Source organism: Rhinolophus sinicus, linkage group LG02 (genome assembly GCF_036562045.2).
Source record: "Rhinolophus sinicus isolate RSC01 linkage group LG02, ASM3656204v1, whole genome shotgun sequence".
In the NCBI taxonomy this organism is placed as follows: Eukaryota; Metazoa; Chordata; class Mammalia; order Chiroptera; family Rhinolophidae; genus Rhinolophus; species Rhinolophus sinicus.
Genome location: NC_133752.1, coordinates 1,232,178 through 1,252,881, shown reverse-complemented (window position 1 = coordinate 1,252,881; position 20,704 = coordinate 1,232,178). Strand labels below are relative to the sequence as shown.

The following is a 20,704-nucleotide window of genomic DNA, read 5'->3' as shown; positions in this document are numbered from 1 at the left end:
AGGGTTCCAGAAAGCCTGGCCGCAGAGGTGATGCCAGGGGCAACTCCCTCTCCTGGTGGGTGCCTGGCAGGGACTGGGGCTCTGGAAGTCCTGGGGATGCTTGGCAATGCTGAGTCAGAGCAGGCGTGGCTGGTCCAGCACACCCCGCTCTGCCCTGAATTCAGAAGGCACTGGGGCCCCTCCCTCCCTGCTGCCAGTTCTGGCTGCCCCTCCACCCCTCCCAGAACTCTCCCTTCAGATGCAGCAGCCTTATTACTGTGGGTACATGGGAGACTCTGAGTCCACCTGGTTCTGAAGCCTGGTGGGCAGTGACTCAGCAGGGGCTCACGGCTCGTTCCCTAGGCTTGGCTGTGTTTGTCTTTGTGGCTGGGGGAGAGTGTGTGGGGCCTTAACGTCTAGCCCCAATTGGCATTTGCAGGGCAAGTGAGAGGCTGAGCTTCAAACAGATGGTGGGCATTAGTGTCTCTGCCAGCTCTGCTGCCATCGCCCAGGGGTCTGTGCTGTGCAGTCAGAGTAGTGGGTTTCCGGCAAATGTATGACACAGTTTCTGTTAAATGGGCGAGTCATAGACAGGGAGTTTTAAGCCTCATCTAGTGTATCTGGTCTTGGCGTGGCAGGGAGGGAGCCAGGGCCTTGGCGTACTGCCCCCCACTCGGAGCGGGAAGCCTGTGGGGTAATTTCAGGATGTCTTAGTGCCTCTCCTAAAGCTGCAGCAATTCCCAGAACAACAGATATGCTTGTTTTAAGTGTGTGGAAGTGCACGTCTAAGAGTCCTAAGTGACCTAATGGTCATCTGGCCGTGGTTTTCTTGTTTGCGCTGACAGCACTGTGTAGCCACAGTCCTTAAGTGGTGTGCTGTGTGGCCCCTGCGAAGGTGCGTGGCGGTCAGCTGCTTCCCGTTCAGACAGTGAATACCTGGGATGCTGCGGGCGGGGTTGAAGCTTTTTCCCGTTCTATCTGCTGCCTGCCATGGTTCATGTGTCTAAATGGTGTGCAGCTGCAGGCATGGCGGCAGCGGCTTCCATTCCAGGGCCTGGGTGAGAATCCTCACTCACACCCTGGGCCTCAGTTTCCCTGTCTGTCAGTGGGGGTGATGGGACCTGCTGTGTGGAATTTGAGGAGACCATCTCTATCCGAGGCTCATGGTAGAACCTCAACAAATGACTGCTGTTGTTACCAGTGGACCGCGCAGAGGGCGTGCACTTAATACAGAACTAAACGTGGGGTATTTTATGGAGTCCCAGAGGCCATCGCAGCTTCCAGTTACTTCTACCAGGTCATTTTGAGAGTCAAAGTGTCTCAACAGGGTCATCCCCTCACCTCTTTTTGGTGGCGTGTCAGGTGCTTGGGTTTCGGGAACAAACCCTGACTCAGGACTCCTCAGGTGTTCTGATGGGCTGGGTGACAAGCTGCAAACAGTAGTGACAGGGATGAATAATAACAGTCTGCCTGTATGGGAAGCAGTGGGGCTCCGGTGTCAGGCCCAGCCCTCAGGCCTCTCAAGCCACCCTCCTGTGGCTGTGCCCATGTCCCCTATTCCTTGGCTGGAGGCTCAAGATCCAAGAGAGGACTCCAGGGCCATGGGTGGTGAAGGTGCCAGGGGAAAGGGGCTGGCATAAATGACAGCTTGGGGATAGACCTTTGTTGGTTAAGCCACTGAGGTTTGGGGTGCTTGTTAGCGTTCAGACTATCCTAATGTATCCTGTTTTACAGACAAGGTCTCAGAGGGCGGTGTGAACTGGTTGGAATCTTCACAGCCAGGAAGAGGCAGGATGGGGTTTCAACTCAGGTCTGTACACCCCAGACTGGAGTCCATGAGCACCACCGACCTGGCAGAGTTTCCTTCGGGGCGGAACTGGTGCTGTCATCAGTTTTTATAGGAGTTTCATTTGGTGAAACAATTACTTTTGTACTTTTCACAGTTGGATTGCAAAGGAACTTAGATAGTGATGGGCAATTCAAGTGTTTGAAGGAGGAAGACAAAAATGAATGGATTTTTAAAAACTGATCTGAATAGATTAAGCAGAAGTAGAATAGAACATTTCATATTATGGTAATTTATGTAGAGCAGTTGGTTAAGATGAATGGAATGGTTTTTTCCTTCTTACAGTAAGCATTATGAAACTCTCCCATTTCTCATTGTTTTCGTGCTGGGTAAGCTGGGGGTGTTGGGGGCACTTCAAGTGGGGCTCCCTTCATGGCTGAGGGGGGTCCTTCGAGCTCTGCCTGGGGGGCTCTGTAAATCTCTGCTGTGGTAGGGTTTGCTTCAGCTGACGCTTTTTCTCTGACCGTGCCCCCCCCCCCCACCGTGGCACATGGGTTCTTGGGGAAAATGGGTTAGCACTGTGGGATGGTGTCTTCGGGCAGTCATTTTTTTCTTTGGATTTGTAGTTTTTGAGAATGTTTCCAATTGTTTTTCAGGTTATTAGAATTACTGAAAAGTCTAAAAGGAGAATCAACTACTTAAATGTCAGACGCATTTAAAAATTGTACGCCCATGTTCACAACAATGTTATTCATAATAGCCAGAAGGTGGGAACCGCCCAAATATGCGGCAACAGTGAATGAGTAAATAAAATGCGGTCTGTCCACACAATGGAATATTACTCAGCCACGAAAAGGAATGAAACACGTGCTACAACACAGATACGTGTGCATACGTGATGCTAAGTGTAAAGATGCCAGACACAAAAGGCCACATTCTGTGTGATGCCATTTATATGAAACGTCAAGAATGGGCAAATGCATAGAGACAGAAAGTAGGTACGAGGCTGGAGCTGGGGAATGAGGAATGACAGCTAAGAGGTGTGGCGTTTCCTTCTGGGGCAAGGAAAAGAGAGAGGTGATGGTTGGACAACTTTGTGAAAGCACTAAATGCCATTGACTTGTACACTTTCACATGGTTAGTTGTATGTTATGTGAATTTCTCCTCAGTTTAAAAAACAGAATTTTAATGTTTTTTTGAGTGTTTTTTTTTTTTTTGAGAATTACAGCATTTTTTGAGATATTCAAGGGAGAAGAAATTTTGCAGCTGAGTAAAAAGATGTCAGGGCTGTGTCTCTGGAGGGGCCTGGCGCCTCGAGGCCCCACCGGGAGGCTGCACAGTGTCACTTCCACTGATCCACAGGGCCAGCCCCCGGTCTCCGGAGGGCTGTCAACGCTGCCCCCTGGTGGTGGATGGGACATGGCATCCAGGGGCGCCCTCCTGGTGGTGGCCCAGGGCATGCTATGGGGGGGGGGGGGGTTTGGGGGAGTGGAAGGGGGACTGTGGGGCCAGGGCTGAGTCTGGGGTCAAGCTGAGGGCGTCAGGGGCTTCACTCATAAAGCTGTGCCCTCGGTGATGGGCTGAGAAAACACGACATGACACTTTGTTCCTGGTTGGTGCTGAGTCATCTGGGAGCTTGGCAGATAAAAATGCGAGTAAAACACCTTGTAGGTGGAGTTCACAGTGAGAAGTTACACAGTTCATGCGAAAGTGGTTTCCCTGAGCAAGAGTCAGCAAACAACAGCGTGGACAGGACCGATGACGGAGAGATGCTGGCACGCAGGTTTAGGACAATCCAGGAGACGGGAGACAGAACCACGGGGTGACACCAGCCCCTTGTAAACAAGAGCCAAATGGAACTCCTAGAGATGAAACGGTCACTGAATTTACCAGCTAAAAGCGAACACCAGCCCTGAGGAATGCGTGCAACAGCTGGAGGGCTGGAGGAGGTTGCCCAGCGTGCCACCCTGGAGGGAAAGGCAGCCTGAGAGGTTTGCACCCGGTGGGGTGGGCTGGGGGTGGGGGGTGTCCTAGGGGCATCTGATGGGACCTCAAGGCCGAGAGACAGAGAGGAAGGAGAGGCTGCTTTCAGCTCATGGCTGAGTTTTCCTGAGTTGCTGTTGTGTTGGGGTCCAGTGAGCCTAGGTCCCCAGCGGGATACGTGGCACTAAATACAGCCGGACACATCGGCGTGAACCTGCAGACACCAACCTCTGAGGGGCGTCCCGGAGACCTCGCTGCATGGGCTACAGGCTGAGGACTATGGAGGGAGGCCAGGTGGTGTCCTGGGCTTAGCTGGGCTGCTCCCTGCAGGGGAGCGTGAAATGGAAGACCATTGCAGAGAAGATGAAAAGTCTCCACCCCAAATCCTTGAAGAAGTGCTGGGAAATGAACTCAGGCCAGAGAATGGGTGCTCAGGAGGTGGGAGGGGGAGGCAGGAGGCAGTGGTCGGATGTGGGCTAGTCGAGGTAGCGAGGTAGCGGTTACTGCACAGGGGACCAGGACAGTGATGGGGCCAGAGGAGCCCCAAAGCAGGGGAGCAGGGCCCTAGGCAGGATCACCAGGAGTGGTCCTCAGGTGTCTGGTGGTTGGATAAGGGTGACGTGCTAGCTGACTTCAGACTGGGAGTTAAGGGTGTGAATTAACCCAGGGTGAACACTAGGGTGACGGGGACAGAATGAGTAACTTCTGGACCAGGGAGGGAGAAAAGAATAAAGAGGACGGAACCGGTCCAGCCAGAGCGGGAGAAGAGGGAAAGAAACACAGTAAATTAGAAGCAAGAAATAAAGCTGTAGAAATAATCACACACATATTGATGGTCTCAGACAACGTAAATGGAGTGAGCCCGCTTGGGGCCTGGGATGCACAGGGTGGCCCCCTGTGGGACCGAGCCCCAGTGAGGCTGTGGTAGGACTGCAAGTCCTCCACTCTGCCCCGTAGTGACGGCTTCTCCCATTCCTGTGTCGCTGGTGCACACACATGCTGGGGCACTGGCAGTGGCTGCTTTCCGACCCATAAACACTTCCAGACTAGGAACCAAGGCCCAGAATTCCTGTCTCGGGTGCACCATCTAGAGCCTGTGTCCACACCTGTGCCATTGGGCCCCAGGGGTGGGCCAGGCGGGGGCTCCGGCAGCGTCTGGGGCCTATCCAGTGTACAAGGCATGGGCGGCCCTACCATAGCACCCTGGGAGAGCATGGACTGGGCCATGGGGTGGCTGCGGGGACCCCGGGCCAGGTCTGATGTGCCACCTCAGGAGGGCCCCAAAGAGCTGCTTGTCAGGCGGAGAAGGGGCTTTACACAGTCTGAGAACCCCGACTCCTCTGTCACAGATGGGGAACACCTGGAAGGGAGGGTGCCAGAAGTGAAAGGCCATGCAATGGCAAGGCCTCATCGCAGCGCGACAGGCTTGTGTCACACTAAGCCACATGCAGTGGGTCCCCTTCCAGGCGCCTGAGTTAGGTGGTGGTCTCTGTGTCAGTGTCCCAGTAACAGGGGCGTCCAGCGGTTTTACAAGATGTTGCCACTGAGGGAGCCGGAGTGAGGGACACAGGACCCCTCTACTATTTCCCGTGACTGCACGGGGATCTGGTTACCTCAAAAGAAAAACTGTAAAAGAAAGCTTAGCCTTTAAACAGTGTTACTGACGTATACTTGACTAACAATAGACTACACATATTTAAAGTGGGCAGCTGGGAATGTTTGACATTTGTAGTCGCCTGTGGAGCCATCACCGTAGTGGACAGTGAACATAATCACCACCCCAAATGTACCCCTGGACCCCCTCCCCTCCCGCCTCTCACCTGCCCCCACCCCGAACGAATGCTGGCCTGCTTTCTGTCTCTATGGATCAGTTTAAGCTTTTTGTAAAAACAGGAATGGCCTGGGATGGCTGGTTGGCTCAGTTGGTTAGAATGCAGTGCTCGTAACACTCAGGTCGCCGGTTCGAATCCCACATGGGCCAGTGAGTGGTGCCCTCCACAACTAGATTGAAAACTACGACTTGACCTGAAGCTGATGGGTCCTGGAAAAACACACTGTTCCCCAATATTCCCCAATAAAAATTAAAAAAAAAGAAAATCAATTAAAGAAACAGAACAAAACAGGAAGGGTGTCTAACCGTGTAACCAAAGACAGCTTTGAGGACCTCCAACCCTGTCATGGGGACGACTCAATGCTGGAATTGCTGAGACTTGCAAAGTGCAACAAAAGGAGCTTTTAGAAAGTTCTGTTAGCAGTGGGATGACGGTTAAAGAGGGGAATGTGGGCTGAATCGTGTCCCCCAAATTCACATGTGAAGAACCCCCCCTGGAGATGGCCTTTAGGATGTAACTCAGGTTAAATGTGGTATTCAGGGTGGGGGGGCCTGATCCACTAGGACTGTGTCCTTATAAGAAGAGACACCAGCGAGTTCTCTGCTACGTGAGGTCACAGTGACAGGGTGGCCATCTGTAAGCTGGAGGTGGCCCCTGCCAGCAGCTGACTGCTGGCCCTCTGATCTTGTACTCCAGCCTCCAGAACTGTGAGACAATAAGTGCCTGTTGTTCCAGGCCCCTGGCCTGTGGTGTCCTGTGATGGCAGCCCAAGCAGACTGACGTGGAGAGGGTGGTGTTGACATTACAGTAGTTAAGTGACCACTCCTGCTGTGAAGGAGCACAGGCTCGTTAAGGGGTCTGTAGTCCTGGCCTGTCTGGGTTTCCGGAGGCCGTGCTCTGGGACAGCGACCCGTATCCACGGGGTCACCCACGTCTCAGCAACTGCGCCAGCTTCTCTCTGTGGTGGTGAGAGTGGTCCAGGGGAGGGACAGTACTCCAAGAGAGCGCGGGGCCAGCCCAGAATCACACAGTAATGCCAGCTACGTTCTCTCGGTCTCAGCAGGTCACGGGCCAGCGCAGAGCCAAGAAGACGGGAGAGGCTCCATCTCCAGGTGGGAGGAGAGGCCTGAAGCACACGGTGGGGGGTTGTAGGTGCGTCTTCGTGGCTAGTCTCCTCCCTGCACTGCATTTCACCCCCTTTATATACTGGACCTCACCCCCTTGGCCTGTTCAGTGTTGTTCCGTGTCCTACACCGGTCTCTCCCAGTCTTCTAGATCATTCCCCTGGAGATGAAACCTGCTGTGCCCTCCTCTCTCTGGAACAGCAGCCAGGTCACCCCCTGCCCCCCTGACTTGCCGTCTTGCTGGAGCTCCACCTCCGTGGCCCCCGGATCCCTCCGCAGAACCCAGTCCCTGAGCCGCTCCCTCCTCGGGCCCTGTAGCTGTTGTCCTCGTCTCCTCAACCCCTTCTTTCCCTGGTTTCGGGACACCACACTCCTGGGCTCTGTCCAGTCTCACTAGCCGCTTCTCCCCTCTTCAGCCTCCACGAGTAAGTGCACCCCTCTGCTTGGCCTCTCTCCACCCTCCTGACTCCCTGACGTGGCAGCCATCCTGCCGGTCACGCAGCTCGCAGCCCTGACCGCTGCTGGGTGCTGGACACCCTGGCATGTCCATCTCACCACCTGGACGTGAGGCTGCTTTCCCGCCCTCCCCATCCTTCCCATCTCTGTCACTTGAGCTTCCAGGCCACACCGGAAATCAAGGTGACTGTCCTCCGGGTTTCTCCCTGTACGTCCCCACCTTCAGCCAACCCTGCAGACACATTTCCAGGAGTGCACTGTGTTTCAGCAGCATTGTCCTCTTAGCCAGTGATGGAAGCAACCCAAGTGCCATTGATGGGTGGGTGGGTAGGCAAAATGTGGTACGGATATCACTCAGCCTTAAAAGAGGGAAATCCTGGGACCAGCCTGGTGGCTCAGGTGGTTGGAGCTCCATGCGCCTAACTCTGAAGGCTGCCGGTTCAATTCCCACATGGGCCAGTGGGCTCTCAACCACAAGGTTGCCGGTTCAACTCCTCGAGTCCCGCAAGGGATGGTGGGCTCCGCCCCCTGCAACTAAGAGTGAACACGATACCTTGAATTGAGCTGCCTCCCGGATGGCTCAGTTGGTTGGAGCGCGTCCTCTCAACCACAAGGTTGCCAGTTTAATTCCTCGAGTCCTGCAAGGGATGGTGGGCTGTGCCCCCTGCAATTAGAAAATGGCAACTGGACCTGGAGCTGAGCTGCGCCCTCCACAACTAAGACTGAAAGGACAACAACTTGAAGCTGAATGGCACCCTCCACAATAAGATTGAAAGGACAACTTGACTTGGAAAAAAAGCCTGGAAGTACACACTGTTCCCCAATAAAGTCCTGTTCCCCTTCCTCAATAAAATCTTTAAAAAAAAAAAAAAAAGAGGGAAATCCTGACACATGCTACACCATGGATGGACCCTGAGGGCACTGTGCTCAGTGAAGTAAGCCAGTCACAGGAGGACAAATATGCATGATCCCGCTGACGAGGTACTTAGAGCAGTTAAATTCACAGAGACAGGAAGTAGATGGTGGGTGCCGGGAGCGGGGAGTTGGGAGTCGGTGTTTCATGGGGACAGAGATTCAGAAGATGGAAAGCGTCCGGTTGTAATGGTGTGATGGCTGGCCGTACAGCAGTGTGAGTGTACCTAACGCCACTGAACTGTGCACTTAGAAATGGTTACGATGGTAAGTTTATGTTATGTGTGTTACTGCGATTTAAAATAATCAGTAATAAAAGAATGTTTCTGGAAAAAGACCCTCTCTGACATCTCCGTGTCCAGCCACCATCCTCTCTCTGGGTCACTGCAGGAGCACCCAGCTGGTCCCCTCTCTCTCCCCTCACCCTACCCCACCCCAGGCTGTTCTCATTACGGCAACTGGCCACTCACTGTCCCACAAGGCTGCATGTCAGCAGTGCTGGGGTTGAGACACCTGCTGTCACCTAGAGGGCCCCTCCTCGGCCTCCCCCTGCTGCACGGCCATCCCGTATCCCGTGTTCTCCTGTCACTAATGGTTACCTGGTGTGTGTGTTCACCTGCGGGGCAGCACTGTGTCCCCCGGCGCTGGGCCTGGCCATCTCTGCTGGCCTGCCATTCTTGGTGACTTTGGCTGCAGAAGAGCTGGGGTGGGAATAAATGTCAGGAAGCCCTGGCCCCAGGTTGACGACGATGAGGTGTCTCAACTCCAGCCAGTGCAATGGGACACCATCCACCGGAGCTCTGGGAACTATGGGTCTCCAAACTTCGGAGGACGAGAGCCATGGATCAAGTGCTTAAGAAAAAGGCTTCCTTTTGCGTTTTTCATTGTCACCCGTTCTTGGAAAAGCAGCAGTGTGGTTAAGTAGTTTTCATGAACTGTTAGGCATTATGTCTGAATCTCTCTTACTAGCTTCTTAAAGTCTCGACCAAAGAAAACACTGAACTGGAGTTGCAGCTCCTTCTGACTCTACTCACTGTTGGCTCAGTGACAGTGACAGTGATTGGGGGCCGCAGACTGGGTGCGGCCCGACTTCCAGGCCCCGGCACATGGGAACTTGGCCGTTTCGCACTGGTTAGAGGGTTACTCCCTTGGATGCAGGTGTTTCCAGTCCTTGAACAAAAGGGGCTTCGCACCGGCAGCCTGCATGCACCCACGTCCATTTCCTGGGAGGAAGGGTCCTGCTTCTCCAGCTGAATGAGGTTGGGTTAGTAATGTGACGGTCAGAGAGCGCACGAGTGCTGGCCCTGCCCTTGTGTGGAAGAGATTTCCTGGTCTTTCATTGGCCGGTTCCCGTGGAGCACGTGCTCGGTGCCACCCGAGGCGCTGGGTGCCAGGTCTGCTGGAGGGTGGAGCACAGTGACCGCCTGCTGGCACCACGGTTGATGTCCAAGCCAGGACACCTCTTACTTGAAACTTCTATACCTGTGGCCAAGCCACCCAGCATGTGACTGGTCCCATGACTGCAGACCCTGTGTCACCACCATCTTAAGACTGTGAGCTGTAGCCTTTCCTTTGGTTAGAAAGATGGAGTTGGTGTGTTTCAGGCTGTGTGCACAGAGCTGGAGCCATTGTAACCCAAGCACAGGCCATGACCCGCCTCACACATCAAACACCTGTGGAGAGAAACTCAGGAGCCCAGTCCTGGGACAGGACCTCAAGTCCGTGGCGAGACCCACCTCATCCCACTCTGCTAGCTGCACAAAGACGGCCCCGGCCCTGGGATCTGAGACGTGGCTGCAGGTACATGGATTGGCGTGACTCAGAAATGCCACCAGTAGCAGGCAAATCACAGCCCCAAAGATGTGCACGTCTTAGTCCCTGGAGCCTGTGAATAGCTTAGGTTACATGTCGAAGTGGAGTGAAGGTTGCATGTGGAGCCAAGGTCACTAATCGGTTGACCTTGAAATGGCGAGATGGTCCTGGATTATCCCGGGGGCACGGTGACCACAGGGTCTTTAGTGGTGGAAGTGGGGAGATGAAGATGGTCAGGGAGAGCTGTGATTATGGAAGAACGTCTGAGAGATACACCACTGCTGGCTTTGAAGACAGAGAAAGGAGCCATGGATTGAAGAAAATGGTGGCCTCTAGACACTAGAAAAAACAAGGAAACTAGTGTCCCTGCCGACCCCTGGAGTTTAGACAGTGAGACCCATGCTGGAGTTCTGTCCTTCAGAACTCTAAAATAACACATTGGTTGTTTGAAGCTACTAAGTTTGTGGCGGTTTGTTACAGCAGCAATGGGGAAGTAGTACCTGCCTCCTGGGACGAGTGAGAACGTGCATGAATCTGCTTGCATAATAGAAACCCGGAAGAATCCGGATGACCTGGGGGGGTGTGGCGGGACCCTGTGGGGCTCCACACCAGGGGCCATTGTAGCATAGTCACTCTGCAGGCAGAGTGCACAGGATGTGACAAATCAAAAGCGAGTCTCAAAATATCACATATGCATGACATCCTTTTTATAGAGTTAAAAACAACCAAAAATACATTTGAGGACCGCATATGGCAGCAACCAAGCTGCGTTAAAGGAGCCGTATGAGTCAGGATCTGGGGCGCAGGTCGCTTTGTGGGGACGGGGGAGCGGGTTGGGGCCGTGGGTCACGTGTGGTATCCTATGCGAGGTGGCTGGTGGGCTCGTGGGTGCTTATGGCGCGATTCACAGTAATCATTGCGCCATTGAACTTTTTGCAGATTTGAGAAGTAGGGGTTTCCAGGGCTTGTGTGGCCCAAGGCCTGTGGTCTGTGTGGACTGGGTGCTGTGTGGCCCGTGGCCTGTGGTCTGGGTCTTGTGTGGCCTGTGGTCTGGGTCTTGTGTGGCCTGTGTGGCGTGTGGCCTGGGTCTTGTGTGGCCTGTGGGCTGTGTGGCCTGTGGCCTGGCCCCTGTGTAGCCCAGGGCCTGCTGCCTCCAGAGAATTCCCAGCCTGGGGGTTTTAAATTAGTGTGGCCAATAGCATGTGTGAAACAGCACAAGCCTTTCATGTAGTCGAATTGCTCTGTGCTTAGCAAGGGGGAGGCACGTGTTCTGTGTGCAGAGGGGGAGAAGGAGAGTGGGGGCGTTTCCTGCAGGCTGTGAGATTTGGGGTGCCCTCCTCGGGGCTCTGCTGGTAAGCATCAATCTACTCGCCAGATCAGTAAGACGCTTTGGTGGCGAGAAGGACACAGACTTTGGTCCTTTGAGGGGGAGCTTTGCCGCTTTCCTTCCTTCCAAGACACTAAGAGTGAAAGAGCCATGGTTTTGCCTGGACCTGGAAAGAAGGGAAAAGCTTTTTCGTGGAACTCCAGGACCGGTTCCGTGTGGACACGTGTGTCTGCATTTCTGTAAATGCCTTAATCGAGGTTCCTGCTGAACTCAGCTTCAGGGCGGAGCTTCTGGGGGGCGTGGGGGGGGCGTTGGTCAGCACAGTGCATTCGGGGTCCTGTCAGCGCCCGGGAGTTAGCGCCCTCACTGCAGGGTAATGCCCTCTGACTTGCCTGTCAACACTGCCTTAAACAAAGTCCCACATCACACACGTGGTAGGCTTGGACAAGTGAGAAAATCTAATGTCACCTTACTGAGCTTCTGTTGAGAGTTTTGTTTGTTTTATACTTTGGGGTCCATTTTCAATGGTCACTTTGTTTCTGATGTAGAATACACTGAAAGCATTTGATTCCCTGGCCAGGGAGGGATGAGCTGGTGCTGCCCATCTGGGGGACGAGACCAAGGTCCCCAGAATTCTTGGGGGTGCCATTCAGAGGAGCTGCCTTCCCCAGGACGTTCCTTTTCTTTTCTAATTAAGGTGGAATTCAGGCACATGAGAGAAGGAGTCCATGGCATTTAGTGTGTTCAGTGTGTTGTGCAGCCACCGCCTGCCTCTCTTCCCGAGATATTGTCGTCGTCGTCATCGCCCGCAGGGGACCCCGCACCGGCAGGCAGCCCCGCTGCCCCCTCACCCGCCCCTGCACTGCCCATCTGCTGAGGGGCTGCTTTGGAAAGTGCACAGGGAGCAGCTTTAAGAGATTAAATTTAGTTTTATGATGACTCATCGCTACCAGCACATTTAAGAAAGATGAAGGTCAGTGGCGTGGCGGGGCCACCCACGGGGCCTGCACGGGACTCTGCAGCCCCACGCTGCAGCTGCGTGCCCTTGACCAGTGGCTTGGCCTCTCTGTGCCTCAGTTTCCCACCTCCAGATGCGGCTGGCAATGACATCGCACACAGGGCTGTGGGAGCAGAAGAAGGACAGTGCTTACGGGGTGGGATGGAGTCCGGCCCACTGGGGGTGCCCGGGAGTCAGTGGGGGGACTGTCACTTCACTAAAGGTACAGATGAGCCATGGGACACAGCGTGCCCACCCTGACAATCTGCAGTCATAGCTTTTCTTGACTAGAGAGCTGAGGTCATGGGGTTGGCAGCCTGCTTCTAAAACTGTCCCCCTAAGTTTCCACGTCTAGTCTCTGGCCCCTGTGAATGTGGCGGGGTGCACTCCCTCGACTGTGTATTTGGCAGTGTATGTGGCACACAACCCCAGGCCAGGAGGCTGTCCGGTGGGTGGCAAAGCACGGGCTCAGAGTGGTGTGAACCCCACCGGGGTTCTGTGCACTGTCACCGGGGGGCCATGTGGCAAGGAACGTGCTTGACTTCAGGACCTGGGAGCCCCAGCATGTCACAGCGAGTCCCAGCCAGCCACTGACGGCCCTGGTGCCTGCCCCCCGCCCCATGGTGGTCAGGAGAACAGCTGAGACAGCTGGCGGAGACGCTGTCTGAAGCACACCTTTCCTGGGTGGCGCCTGATGGTTCATGGCACGGCTGCCAGCATCATGGGCAGTCACTTCCTGGGCGTCGGGTGCTGGGAACACACCATCCAGCACGGGGAAGCGAAGCGTCACGGCTGCTCTCTGCCTTCCAGTTCGCCAGGGTCCTGAAGGTATGGAGGGGCACCCCAGCCCATCCTCACGGCCAGCACCCCTGTCCTGAGCAGCCCTTCTCTGGGCACTGACTGGTCATCAGGCAGGAAGGCTAGAGGGAGGGCTGGGGGGAGCAGACGGCATTTACCGCGTGGGGCTGTTCTCTGGGCAGAGGGTGAAGCAGGGCAGCGGGCCAGGACTGAGCACAGCCACTCCCAGGGGAGGAAGAGCCCCGTTGGCCGAGCTGGTCTGCACTGAGGTTTCTCATGGCCACTGGAGCCTCTGACGGGCTCCGTGTCTCTATCTCCAGGTACCTGTGAGGCCTCTGAATGGCCTGAGGCGAGGGGCCAGGGGGCGCTGGCAACGGGTACCCGCCAGGCACTGCGGTGGGGGCTGTGTGCCTGGGGTCGTCCAGGCTCTGTGTGGACTTCTTTTCTAAGGACAGGGTAGTCCGCTGGGCCCTCTCAGGTGCCCGCAGCCTTTCCAGCTTCTCTGGACGAAGTCTCAGTGCAGCTGTGAAGTATTGCTGCTGAAGACCATGTTTTCTTGACCCCGTCTGGATGTGGGCTCCTCACTGGTGAGATCTGAAGGTCCAATGTTGGGTGGTCGCTGTGCCCAGCCTGGGGTGGTCTCACCCCATGGGGTGATTCGTTCCATACGGCCACCGAGCTGTGACTTCATCTGGGGTTCAGAGGTGGGCGTTTGATCTCCAGCTGCGGGGACAGCTGGGTGGGCCTCCATGGAAGGTGACCCTGGGGTGCGTCTTTGAAGCCAGCCAGGAAGACTGACTCAGGTGATTTGGCCCTTGTTAGAACTTAACCCCCGATTTGGTGCAAAGTTGCTTGAAATAGTAGGAGTGACTTAAGTATAACATTTTAAAATGACTGCCTGGGGGTAAGAAGAGAAAGCCATCTTCCTCAAGGCTTTGGGGGTGTCACAACAGCACAGTTTGCCACAGTGGCGGTGAGGGATGGTGGGGACACGTGTGAGGGGTGTGGATGAGGTGGCCCACTGCAGACAGCTCGTGACTGACACACTTTCATGTTGGTCATTTAAGCTCATGTTCATGTCCCTCAAGTTAGCATTTTCATGCACAGTGAGGAAAAGAGACGTGTGAGGACACTTCTGTCCACCCTTCGTCTGGAAGCCTGTCCTGGTCAGCAGACACCCCGGGCCCATCCGGCCGGAGCCAGGCCCGTGGAGTGTGGGTGTGACAACTGTCCTGAGAACCTTTGCAGAAAGAGGGCCAGTATCTGCCCAGAGGTGCATGCAGCCGTGGTCTGACGTCTGGGTCTCCGTGGATACACTTGATTTTCACTTGAAATTCTGGATTTGTGTCATAGATACTCAGAGCCGCTTCCCCTAGGAGCACACAGACCTGCTTAAGGACGGGGTTCCGACAGGTGTCTGTCCTCGTCTGAGCAGCTGCCGGCTGCTGCAAGTGGCCTTCGTTTTGAGAGATGTCTGCGTCAGTTCTGGTTCCTTCTGTGTAACTGCACCCTGGTCGTCCCTGGCTTCTTCCAGATGGAGGTGCTGAACTTAGGAGCAAGACAGGCTCCATGTGACTCTACAGATATCATCATGTAGGGTATGAACGTTGCCTTTTGCTGTTCAGAGTCAGGTGTTCCGAAGACCTGTGGGCACGTCGCTGTGGTGTTAGGGTCGGCTCCAGCTTTCAGGATGAATGGAACAGTGTTGGTGACAGTTCTGTGAGGACCGTGAAATTCCAGCAGGACAGACGAGTGCGGGTTTCCTGCCTCGAGGGGTTGGCTCCTCTGCTGGGGGGCTTGGGTGAGTGAGGATGAATTATGTTCCCAGCTTCGCACTGGCGGGAGACCAGGGCTTGACAGTGTTCCAGCTCTGGGGGGTGACTACCTTCCTCGTTACACTTTTCAGAACTTCTGTGCTTTTTACAACCAAAAATAATACCTAAAGTTGATTTGGTGTTTAGCACCCTCTGTCGAGGTACGGTCATCTTTGAGGAGGCTCTTCTGAGCTAGGACCTCGTCCTGGAGGCCCCCGCACTGGCCTCGCGACTGAGGACAGCAGTGGCCTGGCCCCTCTGCCCCCAGGTGACGCTGACCTGCTCTGTGGTCAGGCTGAGTGTGCATCCGCAGAATTGTGTGTAAACAGACTCAACCCAGGTCGTTTTTGGTCTGGCTTCTTTGACTCTACCTAAATGTTTTGAGATTTACCTATTTACGCTGTTGGGGGCATACGGCCAGGCAGTATAAACTTAAACTTGTGGAGAGGAAACAGTCCCTGTGACACTGGGTCTGTGCCCTCAGGGATGACAGTTCCAGGCGCCCAGTGCAGAGCCCATGGGATGGGCAGCTTCTACCGCTGTTGTGGGACCTCACGTGAAGGTTAATTGTTTGCCTGCTGTTGTGGAAAGGGCTCATTGTGTGTCCGTGTATGTATTTTCTGCCTTAAGAGTCTGCACCTGGATTATCTTCCTGCAACTCCTTTCCTTGTTTTTTTCTGAGCAGACACTCAGTTGCTTCTCTTCTGTCGTATGTCCTGCCTCCGGAACATCTGTCTATATTTTTTCCTCTAAAAATGTATAAAAACCAAGTACAGGCTCTTGCTGGACTATTTTGCAAATAGTTTTCATCCTCTGGTAAAACCACACATGGGCGGGAGCGGATGTGCTTTGGGGGAAGCTGTTTTTAAAGAGTGATGGAATCGTCTTGATTGTCTCTGACCTATGCCTTTTGTGATGGCAGCGTGCAAGGCAAGTGCTTCTCAGTGTCATATGCATTATTTATAAAGGGAACAGTAGTCACAATACAAGTGAGGGGCAGGAGGGTTGCAGGCTTTGAGAATCCCTAAGGCCCCGTCCCGCGCAGCCTGGGGGCCAGAGCCACCAGACCGTGTGTCCCTAGGCTCCTCTGTCCTCTCCCTGCTGTCACCCATTCCCTGTCCCCTTCCTTCCCCACTCAACACCCAGACCAAGTCCCCTCCCCCATCTCCAGCTCCAAGTCCTCTCACAACCCACTTGTCCTGTGAGGAGTGGGACCCAAAACTGAACAAGGTTTGAACAAGAAGAAGAACCAGACTCGGCACCTGTGTGATGGAAACACCTTTGTCCGTGTTCCGTATCAAGGCCCCAGTCGTCTTTCCTGTGGGTACTTTGGCAGGTAGGGGGCACCGTGTTCTTTTGGTGGAACCACCTGGACCCTGCATCTGCAGGAAAATTGCAGACAGAAACATCCACCACCCATGGACACTGGCCAGGACGGGTGCCGTCCTGCTCCCGGGGGGGGGCCATCAGAGGAGGACCGTCAGAATCAGGGCCAGGAGGGAGGGACAGGTCGAGGGGCGCATGTGGGCCCCGGCACCCCAGGCAGGTGCACTGCACAGGGTCCTAGAGCAGCGCCAGCACAGTAAACAAAATGCAGGCCTGAGAACGACCCGACCCCCTCTGGACAAGGCATTCCCTTTGGCCCCTGCCCTGCCTCTCTCCAGCGGGCTCTGGGCTCTGTCCTTTTAAGGTCCTCTGTCCTGTTGGTGCTTGTACTGCAGTGATGCAGCGACCGGAGAGTTGTTGAAAGAGAGCACCTGGACTCTCCCCAGGGGCATGGGAGTGCCTCTTCTCAACGCGCCTGGAGGATGTAGGGACTCTTGGGGCCCCTCCCCACCACGTGACCTGGGGTGTGGGAGCCCGGGACACCCGGCCCGTGACCCCAGCCCCTGAGCTGAGGCAGCTGGACACGCTGTGCAGGACCCAGGACCATGGTCATTTTCACCTTAGGGTGTGCAGTAGGGCCCTGCGCTGAGCTGCTGCCTGGGAAAGTTCACAGGATTAATGGATGGAAGTTGGGAAGCCAAGAGGGATCGCTTGGTCTCCCCAAAGCCACCGGGACAAGGCGATGACCCTCCCTCCGCGTGTGTTCTGGGGCAGCTCTGAAATCATAATCGTGGTACAAAGGACCTGTTCATTTGTTGCGGCTGCTGTCTGCCAGGTACCACAAGTGAGGCTTAAATCACGGAAGTGTTGTCTTCCGCAGTTTAGGAGGCCAGACCTCAGGGTGGGGTATCGGTGGGTTGGCTTCTCCCGGAGGCTCGGAGAGAATCTGGTCCTCATCTCTTCTGGCTTCTGGTGGCTTCAGGTGTCCCTCAGCTGGTAGACGCAGCATTGCAGTCTCTGCAGCTTCTCCCTGTGTGTTTCCCCTTCTCTTACAGGGACACTTGTCATTGGGGATAGGACCCACCCCGATAGTCCAGCATGGAGTCATTGCAGGATCCTTACCTTCCTTCCACCTGCAAAGTCCCCTTTTCCTAAACAGGTCACGTTCACAGGTTCTAGGTGGAGTTTTGAGGGGCCACCTATTCATCTCACTACAAGTGGGTAGGGGACATATCTGGGGTCCCAGGACAGACGATGGGCAGCATGCTTGCTTTGTCCCCAGGACTCTCTTTGTGGCAAGTCAAGTCCTAATCACCATGAAAGTACTGTGTTGCCTGTTTCATACCCGCCCATGGCTTCGGTGACGTAGTTTGGCTGTGATGGAGGGACCCTCATGCCACCAGACAGAAGCCCAGTCTGGACTGCACGTTCACGTGGCCGTGGGAAAGCTCTGGTCAGACCAGAGGGTGAGGCGGCTTCCGTGCCCTGGACTTGAGTGGGAAGAACGGTCACGGTGAGGAAAGTTAGCAGGAGACAGAGGACTCCCAGAGGCCAGCGAGCGCACAAGAGGCTATCACCACCACCATGACCGCCACCGGGGAACGCGGATCAGCCCGCGGAGGTGGCACTTCACGCCCGCTGGGACAGCTAGGACCAAGGACTCAGAGCCACGTGGGGAGGAGGTGGAGACAGGCCGCACACTGCTGGGGGGGCGAGGGGCGGACCCCACGGGGAAACTGTCCGCAGCACCTCAGAAGGCTACGCAGAGGGTCCCTGAAGGACCAGGAGGTGCCCTTTAGCTTTACACTCAGAAGAAATGGCAAGCACACGTGCGTACAGAAGCTTGTCCACAGTTGCCCAAAGGTGGAAGCGACCCAGATGCCACCACCTGGTGAGCGGATGAACAGATGTCACATACTCACACAGTGGGGTGTGTTTGGTGACAGAAGGATGACATGCTGACCAACGCTATGACGTGGATGAACCCTGAAAACCTGCTGAGTGAGACAAGCCACTTAGCCCCTCCTGGGGGGTTATGGGAGTTGGATAACACACACACAGTCTTGGTGATTGACTGCGCCTACGCCCCGCCGGCCGATACCTGAAACGCCCCGATCCGGGAGGCGGCAGCTGGCCTTGGGGTGCCCTGACCAGGGTGTGCGGGGCAGGCCAAGGGGACCTGGGGATGGCCATGTGACCAGGGTCAGCTCCCCACCTTGCACTGAAGGATACAGGGAGGCAGGTGCCGAGTCTTGAGACAGCAGGCGCGGGAGGGCCCCTGGCAGGAGCTGTGGCCGGTGGGGCGATGAAGTGCCTGCTGGTCCCTCCTGCTGACCAGTGTGCTGTCTGCAGTGCACTGGGTGAAAAGGCAGGCAGGTGGGTGGGGGTGGAGGCAGGAACAACCAGCCACCAGCCACTGGTGGGCGGGCAGCAGGGCTGCAATGTGGCGACAGGCGCGTGTGCCTACCTGGGCAGCAGGGCTGCTGAGGGGCTGGGCCTGGCAGCCCCTGGGATGCCAGGGGACAAGCCCAACTTTGGGGACATAGGTTATGGCTGCCCAGGAACGCTGGGGCGGGGGCAGGGTGGTGGAGGCCAGCAGGAGGGTGTGTGGAGGCAGTGACAGGTTCCGGCCCCAGGGACCAGTGGCCAGTGGGTTTCCTGGACAGGGCAGCGTCCCCATGTCCAGGGCCTGAGCATCAGCTGGCTTCAGGGGGCACGCGTGGGCAGAGCAGCCAATTCAGGTGCCGAGACCAGAGGCCTTTCTCTGTTTGTTTGCATGGCTCTTAGATTCCTGGCATTGCAGTGAGGTGTCCAGCTTTACTGGAAAGCTGGTCCATGAGGCCCAGGGCCTGGCTGGCACTACAGGCACCCAGCCATCACCCTTGAGCTCTCTGGCCTCTGCCCAGCTGACCTGGGCGGTGAGGGCCCTTGGGGTGGTCTTCCTTGGAACCAGCATTCAGAGCCCAGCTCATGTCTTGAGAAGCTTCTGGGTGGAAGGGGGACTCCCCACAGCCCCTGGGCAACACCCCATCTCTGGGCTTACACTGGGTGGGGCTGGTCCTCCCTGGTCTCACCATGTTGCCTGTCCTGCCACTTGGCCCGCCATCTGCCAACCCCGTCCTCCCGCTCCCGTCCTCCCGCTCCCGCAGCTTGGCAGGGACCGCTGTGGTCCTGGTGGGAAGTGAGTAGGCATCTTCTAGGTCCTCCCATGGCACTGTTTACTTCCTAATGGGGAAGCAAGAGGCCTGAAGGCACCCGCCCTGGTTGCTCTTACCCACATGGATGCCCAGGGTTCTTGGAGTGCGGTGGCTGATTTCTGGCCCTCTCAGGGCCGGCAGTTTGACCATGGCCATTAGTTTTCTTTCTGAGCGTCAGTCTCTTCATCTGGGTCAGAGGTGTTGTGTGGGCTCTGGCTGGTCCCCAGTGGGCACAGGGCTCCTTACAGGGCTGGGGACAGCAGCCCCTTGGGGGCGGTTCATGGTTTGTGCCACATTCTGCCCCAGCCTGGCCAGCCAGCCTCACAACTGCTGGGGACATTCCAGGATCTCCAACGCCTGGTTTAGATGCACATCTGAGGGCAGGGCTAAGCTTGCACCCGCCTCCTGCCTCCCCTTCCTTGTCTGCAGTCACATCCTTCCCCTACATCACTGGTGTTCGGACAAATGGTTCAATCAGCTTTACAACATTAGTTCTCAACTAGTAGAGTTCAGTGCTGCTTTGTTATTGCACATTTTCTCCTGCCTTCTCGGAGGTCACTCGTTCACTAGTCATCTAACCTCTGAAGCCAAATGCTTTCTCATGAGTTTTATTCTTGTCTTCTTGTAACAGTAAACCCTTTCCCTGCTATGAATTTACCTTTGAGAAAATAATGACCATGTGATTTTAAAAGACATTCCTGCTGGGTTCTAATTTATCCCCTTGTAGGGAAGATGTTGAGGAAAATTTACCTTCTTTGGCTAATGTGAGCTTTCGTCTGTTAGTTTTTGTTCCTTTGTTTCCCCACATGACAGATTGCATGTGAGGTTCCCTCACGTGAGAGACTGTACATGAGGTATTGGTTAGCTTTTGGTTAGTTTTTGTTCCTCTGTTTCCCCACATGAGAGACTGCATGTGAGGTGATGGTTATCTTTTGTCTGTTAGTTTTTGTTCCTTTGTTTCCCCATATGAGAGAATGCATGTGGGGTTCCCCCCCATAAGAGACTACACGTGAGGTACTGGTTAGCTTAGGGTGAAGAGAATTTCTTCCTTGTCTCTTTCCTGGCAGGAGAAATATGGGATGATGTTGCTTTCTGTCTCTTTTGCCCGCGTCAGCAGATGAGGTAGAAGACGTAACTAAGTTATATCAGAATGACGTGACAGGCATGTTGCCAGGCTTTGGAAGGCCTGGGCCGATGGTCCCAGGTGAAAACAGAAAGTACTGTTTGTCCAAATGAACTGACTCTTCAGCCAGATAAACAATATTTTTATCACAGTAACTGTTGGACCCTCTCGGAACTGGCCATTCCCTGAGGGGGAGGCAGGAACAAGGAGCTTGGCTCTAAGGTACATCTGAAAAAAT

The 20,704-nt window shown here is 55.2% G+C and overlaps 1 protein-coding gene across 3 annotated transcripts in view; it reads left to right on the top strand.

Moving 5' to 3' along the window:
• Positions 1-20,704, top strand: part of ZFYVE28 (zinc finger FYVE-type containing 28) — a 72,805-nt gene that overhangs the window by 3,786 nt on the left and 48,315 nt on the right. The window lies entirely within an intron of this gene.